This window comes from Rhyacophila brunnea, unplaced genomic scaffold (genome assembly GCF_057557595.1).
Source record: "Rhyacophila brunnea isolate RB1 unplaced genomic scaffold, BYU_Rbru_1.0 scaffold_32, whole genome shotgun sequence".
NCBI lineage: Eukaryota > Metazoa > Arthropoda > Insecta > Trichoptera > Rhyacophilidae > Rhyacophila > Rhyacophila brunnea.
This window is the reverse complement of record NW_028232985.1, coordinates 2,761,995-2,771,060: the sequence shown is the minus strand read 5'-3', so window position 1 is coordinate 2,771,060 and position 9,066 is coordinate 2,761,995. Positions and strand designations below refer to the sequence as shown.

Genomic DNA, 9,066 nt, shown 5'->3' with positions numbered 1-9,066 from the left:
TTGCAGGATATTAGTAAGGAAGCTCGTATTTAATTTTTGACTGATCAGAAATGTAAAAATTGATCCATTCTTCTTTTCATGGTTTCTTGATATCAAAATTTTTCTAGTTTTAGCTGAAAAACCATTTAAATATCCAAATTATTCTCTCATTTCTAGATTAAAAAAGCAAATTAAACTTCTGAATTTCACAATATTCTATATAATCGTTGCCTTAAAAAAATAGAGTCTGGATGTGAAGTAAAGTCTTGGATAAGAATTTTTTTTAATAATCTATAGATTAATGACAAAGAATTCCAATTTTAAAAGTAAAAATTTCAGATTATTTATATTTAAAAAATAATACATATAATTCTAAGCAGAAACCTACAGTTCATAGAACCAAATTATAGTTTAATAATAGATTAAAATGATCATGATTTGCGCATAAATAATAAAAAGTACAATTTAGTGCAATATTTACATAATTTACATATTCAAAATGAAAAAAAGATGCATATTAATGAGCTAAGAAGAAAGAAACGTCTAGATTTTATTCTATTTATGCCGCATTAAGAATCCAACAACTTTAAGAATATAAATACCCAGGTAAATAATTCTACAAATTCTTCTAAGTGCATGGATACAAAGTGATTTTTCATATTTGTTTAAAATGCAGTCAGATTGAGTATAACATATACAATATATTATAATTTCATAACCAATATTGAATATGCATGATTTAGAAGCAAAATAACACGGTAAATCAAATATATAGTCATGTATAACATTGAAAAATGAATCAAAATAGTCTTAATGAACCCAGAACGTTAGTGTTTTCTCGGTTGCACGTAATGTATATGTATTACACATATTTATACAGAAATATTAAAATTTTAAACAAAAAATCTATAAAATTTGAAAAAAAAATTAAAAAGTCGTTGAAAGACACGATCGAAGAAACAAAGCACTGCTTACTAAAAAATATGATTTCCAGAATTGTAAAAAAATATATATTATCTTTGGCTGTGTTTTCGATGTAAAATCAAGTTTGAAAAATATTAATTTATATGGCATGCATAATGCTTTTTTATTGCATCAAAACAAAAAATTTTTACCGTATAAAATTAAAGAAAGATATATTTTGTATTATATTTTAAATATATTTTCGGCAATTATTTGTTTTCTATGGAATTTATATAAGTAGTTATAAAATGTAATTTCGACAATTAAATAAAAAAATGAGTGCTGTTATTTCTTATTTTTTTTTATTAGCATAAATATATTTATATTAGAACATAATTCTATATTATAGAAAAGCAATGGAGTATGTCAAATAATCAATGTAATATAACCCCTATAAAACAATATAGTATTCTCATATGCCAGGATTTAAATTTTATTATGGTTTACCACCAGCGCGTAAAAATATTCCCGATTTCTCTGTTAATAATTCTAATATGACCATTTTTAAATAAAATTATTATTATATCAAATTCTAAGATAATAGTATTTATTTTAAAGTTGTATTAGTTAGAAATGCATATTTTTAAAACATGTAAATTTTAAGATTACATAGTAATCTAGCATGCTTTTTGCCTATCTTATTTCAAGGCATAAAAATAAGAGAAGTTATTTTATTTATAAAAAACAAAATAATGTTAATAATAAAATCTCGTTGCAATTATTTACATTTTTTTTAATCATTTTGTATGTAATATACTGTTATTAAACATTTATTTTTGCTACTTGGATATTAATATTTGCCATAGCATTAAAATAATTTGTTTTACATGATTTAATAAATTTAGAAAGCTTTTTGTAATTATTATTCTACCTTTTAACAAAATTTTAACATCATTAATCATTTAATTTTATTGAGCGCTTAACACAATAAATAAGTTTTTTGCTAAGAAACGATATAAAACATAATTTCATTTTTAAGATGATTTAATAAGCGAAGATATGAAAATTAATTTTAAATAATGATCGTAGGTATTTAAGTATCGACAAGTAAACAATAAAAAATAGATTATAGACCCTTTTTTAGGTGCAAAAAACGAATTCACAATGTAACCTATGTTGATTGACCTTAAAAGTATATAAATTTCATCATGTTCTTAACGCGCTGATTCAAGATTTATTCTATAAAAAAATATGTTTATCAAATGACTATTTATGAATAAAATATAACAAAAATATATCGGATTCTTTTTTGTAAATATACTTTGAATATTATTGGTCGAAATTTTATTGGTTAAAAAGATATGTATAAATGAAAAAATTTCGATTCGATGCATCTATAAGAATGATAAAGTTTTATTTATTTATGGGTTAAGTTTCTTTTTATCGATTTTATCTATTTAGACGTGATCAGCCCATTGGGAACTTTACACAACTCCTTAATGCATCTTTTGACACCTATCCCTGTTATAACTTCATCCACTGCTCTTCTTCTATCAAATGAGATGAGTTCAAGTGACCTGCGGAGTGTGAGAGCTTGCATGTATGATGCTTCTACTTCGTCTGGAAATCTTAACCACTTAACATATTTTTTATGGAATTTTGTAACCACTCCATCCCAAGTCATAGCATTCAAAATATAAGAATTAATTAATTCATGCCTATCCTTCTTTCTGTATAATTTACAGGTATCTATAATATAGAATGTTTTCTGATCGCAATCCATGTAGCTCAGTGGCAGAGCGTTGCTCTCCTAAAGCGAAGGTCGTGGGTTCAATACCCTCCATGGATGTTTTTGAAGATGACGGCCAATTTTATTTTTAAATGATTAATAGCAATTTTACATTTCATGAATAAACTTTTCCGTAATACTCTGGGATGAAGATTTTATAATTTACCATTAGTTGCTTACCTGAGTTAGAAATAACGACACAAGCAGAAACTTACGGGCAAACGATAGGATTGAGGAAGCCCGCCAAAAACAACAATCAAAAAAAAGTGAATTAAAAAAATTGTAACCATGATGAGGTGGAAAGAATAATAAAACCAATCCGCTCTATAGAGCAATCTAAAGTTCTTTTCGAAACACTATAACAGTTAAAAACCAGAATAAGCCATAATATAAATGATTTAATTTATGTGTTGCATATTTCCATACTGAGCTCACGAATTTACATAGTAATTGTAATTTGATTTAGTGTATATATGATTGATCTCAAATAAATATTATAAATACTTAAATTGTGATTACATAAATTTTTATATCAACTTTCATTATGCTGCATTACTTAAGTATTAATCATACGTGGTATCGATTGCCATATCTATATTTTCTTGGATTTTATTTTCTTTGAATCGTAAATTTTGAGGATGGTCATTCCTCGCCTCAATTCTTATGATGAATATATTGCATATAATACTAAGTATTAAGATTTAAAATTCCCATTATAGAAATAAAATAGCTCCTTCGGTTTACACTAGAATTTTTTAATAATAGCTGTGGAGATATCACTCTCTTCTTTAGAATGGTAAATATATGAGATTAAATATTAGAGTATTTATCATTGATTTGGGTGAATTATACATCATCATATAAACCTTGGATATAAATTATTGTTTTAAGTTTAGAAATACAAAAAAAACAAGTATCAAGGTTGATTTTTTACCATCTCATGATAATATATATACAAATATTGGGAGATTTAATCTTCTGGTAGATGCACCTTACTTTGAAATGAAATTTTTAGTTAAACACATATTTTTTAAGGATTAAAAAATATGGAATCGTCACTATATCGAATTGTTTAAAATAAGCTTCGCATATCTTATTAAGGCATTATATAAATACAGAGCATGCTATGTTTAAAAAGTGATACATGATTTTCTATATCGAACTCCAATTAGATAGCATATGGTTAAACTTATTCATTTAAAAGCCAAAAAAATAAACCAATCAAAAACCACATCGAGCATCTCTCCATAAAAATACCATGGATAGTGTTCGAATTCCAACAATTTCATTGTAAATGCGCCTTTGCTAGATCGAAAATATGATAAATCGCCGCTGCATGATTTAAAACGCCATCACATGACCACATTCACAGTACATTAGAATTAAATATTTGAAATTGCAGGAATGTAAATAAACCAGATATTATAAAGTCTAAGTGTAACCCTTTTTATGCACTGAAATACACCCCACACGTCTATCTATTCAAAAATTGAAAAATTTATTATTCCTGTTCTTGCTGATCTTTAGCTTCATCAAAAAGCACAAATTTCTCTGCTATAATCTTATATTCCCACATATGTCCTCTGTTATCTAAAAACTAGGTAGGTTTCATTTTTAAAATTCGGACGATAAGATGTAATATACAGGTGGGAAAAGGTAATAATTTTAAAATAAATGATAATAATGTATCTGTTTTTGAACGGTCAGCTTCGCGCTTTCTTTAATATTTAGTCTGGATGCAAGTATTGTTTTACTAGTAGGCATACAATGAGATACCGAAACCGTCTACTTTAGTATCTAGAGCTATTCTATATAATTAAATTGTTTTTCTTTAGAATATTAGTTGCGAAAAAACTAGACTAGCGTATCCTTTTATTCATATGTAGTTATATATTTAAGATGTGTTTATTTCACAATATTTCGTATTTTAGCTTAAAAGCTGAGGTAAATAATGTTGGCCTGAAAAAACAGAACGAGGGAATGATGTAAAACCAAGTAGCTTTTTGATGATGTAAAATGTTAACTTTTTATTTTTTTAAAATTTAACGAAAATATCACTATAAAGCACGAATAATTTTTTTACAACTATTCAAAACATGCTTCTATGTATTATACTTCAAAAAATTACAACTATTGTGTTTTAACAATTTTATTTTTTGTGTATTGTTTTAGCCCCTATGTAAAGATATCTTCTTTGAGGAAAGTTTTCTTCTGTTTCGTGAACATTTTGATTATATATAATCACACATGATACTATGAAGCTGTTAATACCTAAAAAAAATGTTCATTAGTAATTTGAATCATAAAACATAAAAAATCTTCATATTAAACAATTTTTCTGGGTAGCATGAAAATAAGATCAAAACTATATTTAAAAATAAAAATTTAAGGTGTATGATATAATAAAATTGATTCATGGTAATAAACATACTTGAAATTACATTTTTTGTTTACAAGAAAATGACAATATGAAAATTTGTTCGTATTATATAAATTCTATAAAGCTGTTCAAATTATCTATCATGTTTTCTAGAATAACAATAAAGAATAATTAAAATATAACAACGACTACATAATCTATAAAGAGTAGATTCATGACAACAAATTCTATAAATTTAAAACTATATTTTTAGAATATCTAATAGAAAAACAAAGCCATGAAAATGTATCAAATGTAGTTTGGCTAATTCTAAACTAACATTAAGCTCAAAAAGACAGCAAATAATTTTAAAATCTTCTAAAAACTCACTGATACTTTTCTATTACCTAAAAATAATCTGTTATTAGGCGATTATGATTGCGGCGAAGATATCTTCTATGTTTGCATTTAGTGGATAAATTTAATAGTCAATAAAACTTGTAATATGTCTTTATGCAATTGTAAATAGCGTCTGCTATATTTAAATGTGGTAACTATAAAGCTTCTTTACAGATGAATTCCTTTTTACACAATACTTCATCTTGCAAAAAAATTTTAAGTTTTTGTTCTATAAATAGAAATATAAAAAATTTTTCATCATATTTTATTGGGTTACTTTTACGGCGATGTTTACAGCGTCCAGGGAAACAATTTTATTTCAAAAAAAAGCCAATATTTTTATGTTATTTCATATTTTCTATTTAAGAATGAGAGTGCTTAGATGTTTTTATATTTTATCTCTATATCTAAATACGGGTTCTATAAAAGGTTCTTTGAATATTATTAAAATCGTTGATATTTTTAGTCACTAAAAAAGCAGTGTGTGTATGAATTCACTCATAATAATCTAACTAACTAAGTTTAGATGTATTTATGTGTAATAAAGCCGTATAACTTTTTTTTCTTGTAGATATTAAGCATATTTATTCACAATCGACAAAAATAAAAGCAATCTTCTCATAATATATAAAGAATTCTTTTTTTAAAAAGTAACTAATAACTATTGAAAATCTTAACTATAAAAAATTAAGATAAAAATACAATTGAAGTTATGATTTTTAAAATCTAAAAGTTTGGAGTGAAGCAAATAAAAAGCTGTTAATAAAAAAAAATATTTTTAAACTAGCAAATTTGTATAAATTACAGAAAAATCTCATAGGATAAAGTAAAAGCTATAACAAAACATCTTAATATATCAATGAAATCATGAAAAATTTATAATTCATACGATGTATTTTTTATGCTTAAAATATATTTATTTGGAGACATACATGCATTGAAATGTTCAGGCTTGTAAGAAATCACCAGAATAAAAACTTATTATAATTTAGTTTTGGAATATTTTTACAAATAAAATATTTTAAAAGAAAGACTCTTTCTTATATGTTTTTCTTAAGTAAATCTTACAAAGAACATGAAAAAAAAATTTCACATTCTATATATGTCTTAGGTATATAAGAAATGTTTATATTATTTTAAACCTTTAAAAAAAATTTTAATCGCAAAAACATTCTTTGTCGCAATAAAATCAAAAACAATAACTCTTTTATATAGTAATCAAGTTTTAGGTTTCATTAAGTTTAAATATTTTATAGTATTAGAACAAATCTACACGTGTCATGTGAAAAAACAACGGTATGACACAGTGAAATATAACAATTGAATGTACTACTTATGGATATTCATTACAGAAAAAAGTCATAGTAACAGAATATAAAACTCTGCAGATCCGTATCGCTATATTCATATGCTATTGTGAAATTTCGAAAAATAAAAAAACAGAAGAAAGCATATGGTATAAGTTGGTAATTTTGCCCCTTTTTTATTTGAAACAGCAAATTAACGTGCTATTAGATATAAAAAAGTGTAAATATATCTTTATAAATATGCCTTTTTTCATTAAAAAACGATATAATTCACTTCATAAAATTACATAATAAACAGTATTAATTTTTTTATTTTGTGATTCCTAATGTTTATATATAAATAATTGATTCGCTTAGCTAATGCATTATTGTATTTTTATTCCAGGGTTTACATGCAGAGAAAAAGAGGAATTCCATATTGTACTTTATGTCAGGGTGTTACGCTCACAAACATCGTATACGATAAACAATATTAGTTTGGGGATAGTATTCGTAATAACAGATCTAGTAAGTATTCAAAGTAATTAAAAAAATATTGCAAATTACATTCATTAGCCGAAATTCCTTTATTTTCCAACCAATTAAACCTTTATTTATAGCGAATATTATTTTAAATTAAATTTGTTAACAAAATCATGGAAAATTTACAATAAATTATATATTTTAAAAACTATTGCTTTATTATATTCTCGCATAGATTACTATCAGATTCGTGACTTGTATATTAAAAGATTTTTATGGCTAAAATATCAATACATGCATCGAAAACCTCTATATATATGCACATAATAAGAACCCAATATCAAATTTACTATTTAATAAAGTGTAAATTCTATATTTCCTTATTTATATATAAGATATTGCCTTAAAAAAAAAGAATATGCAGTTTCCAAACTAAAATTTTTCCGAATAAATTCTTAAATAAAAAAAAGAAAACACGTAATAAAATAAATGATATATTGTATAAACTTATCTTAGTGTGATAATTTCAATTTTTTAAAATAAAAAAATCTCGATTAAAGCATCAAATAAGCATGCAATTATGTTAGCAGAAATTATTTAGGTTGATGAAAATATCCATGTAAAGAAAGATAGCTTTGCTACACGCATAAGAAGGCAACTATAATTTTCCAATATAGATTAGAGAAGCAAGTCATATATTTTACCAGAAACTATTTCTCAAAAAACAATTTCAGAAATATTCATAGTTTTTTCTTTCATGCCCAGAAATGACTTTTCTATATATAAATTCCAAAGAAATCAAAAAAGATAATTCTGATCTATGAAGAAAACGAGTTATAAAAATACTAAGTCGATGAAAGGTTTAATATAAATGACTGAAAAATACAATGAAATGCCTTATATGACTGAATCAAGAATTTTATGAGACATAATAATCTGTAATCAGAATCAGAACGAAGATAATATTTGAAAATTCATTTTTATAGATAAAATTGTTTCTTTAGTGTGTAATGGCAAAAAATACACGTTTTTGTATGCTGGAAGTCTTTTATATTAGATGGTAATGTTTTCAAGATGTAGCAATTCAAAAAAGCAAAATATTTTTTCGACAATCAATTTATGGAAACCGATCAAAATAAAAATAGTACTGAAACGGAAGTGTTAAGTCCGTGGCTATTTATACAATTATTGTTGATGAAATTACAAAAATAACATAGTTTAAAATCTTTGCAAAGACATAGATTCAAGTTAAAAAAGTTAATTTATTACCATTTATTAATTGAAATCAGGATTGGTGCAAAATTATTCACGATAGCCTAAATTAGCAGACTTTTGCCATATTTTTTCTATTAGCAATCGTATTTTAGAATAGAAAATATGGTTTTTCATACCATGTTGCATATGAAAAAAAATAAACGTCGATAGACCCCAACATACGCAAAATTTGGAAAATTATTCTATATTCACTATTTGCATCATGAAAAGTTTAAATGGGCTTTACAATGCTACATCAACTATATTTATAATTTTTTTATGTTTCATCACGCAATACCTTCATTAACGAGTCAAATTCAATAACCCTGCTTTTGACAGCCATTTTAATCCAAACCCATGCGAATACGGGGTGTATTTTGAATAAAATACAAACAGCGCTTGGTTAAAAGTAAATTATGCGTCCAATGACGCAAACTATACAAACTGCAGAGCCATATAAAACACGATTTTCTGAATGATAAAAACATACAGTTTTTTTAAAAAATTGCAAATTCCAGCAAAATTATTTTTTATATATCCGAGCAAATAGATTAAACGTAAATTTATAAGATAAATGTAAAAAAGATCTCGAAAAATCATTTTTTAAATTCGAA

General features: G+C 24.9%; 1 non-coding gene across 1 annotated transcript; it reads left to right on the top strand.

Moving 5' to 3' along the window:
• The first annotated feature begins 2,659 nt into the window (after positions 1–2,659).
• Positions 2,660–2,731, top strand: TRNAR-CCU (transfer RNA arginine (anticodon CCU)). The gene has a single exon. It is a non-coding gene; the product is annotated as a tRNA-Arg (tRNA).
• The last annotated feature ends 6,335 nt before the right edge of the window (positions 2,732–9,066 follow it).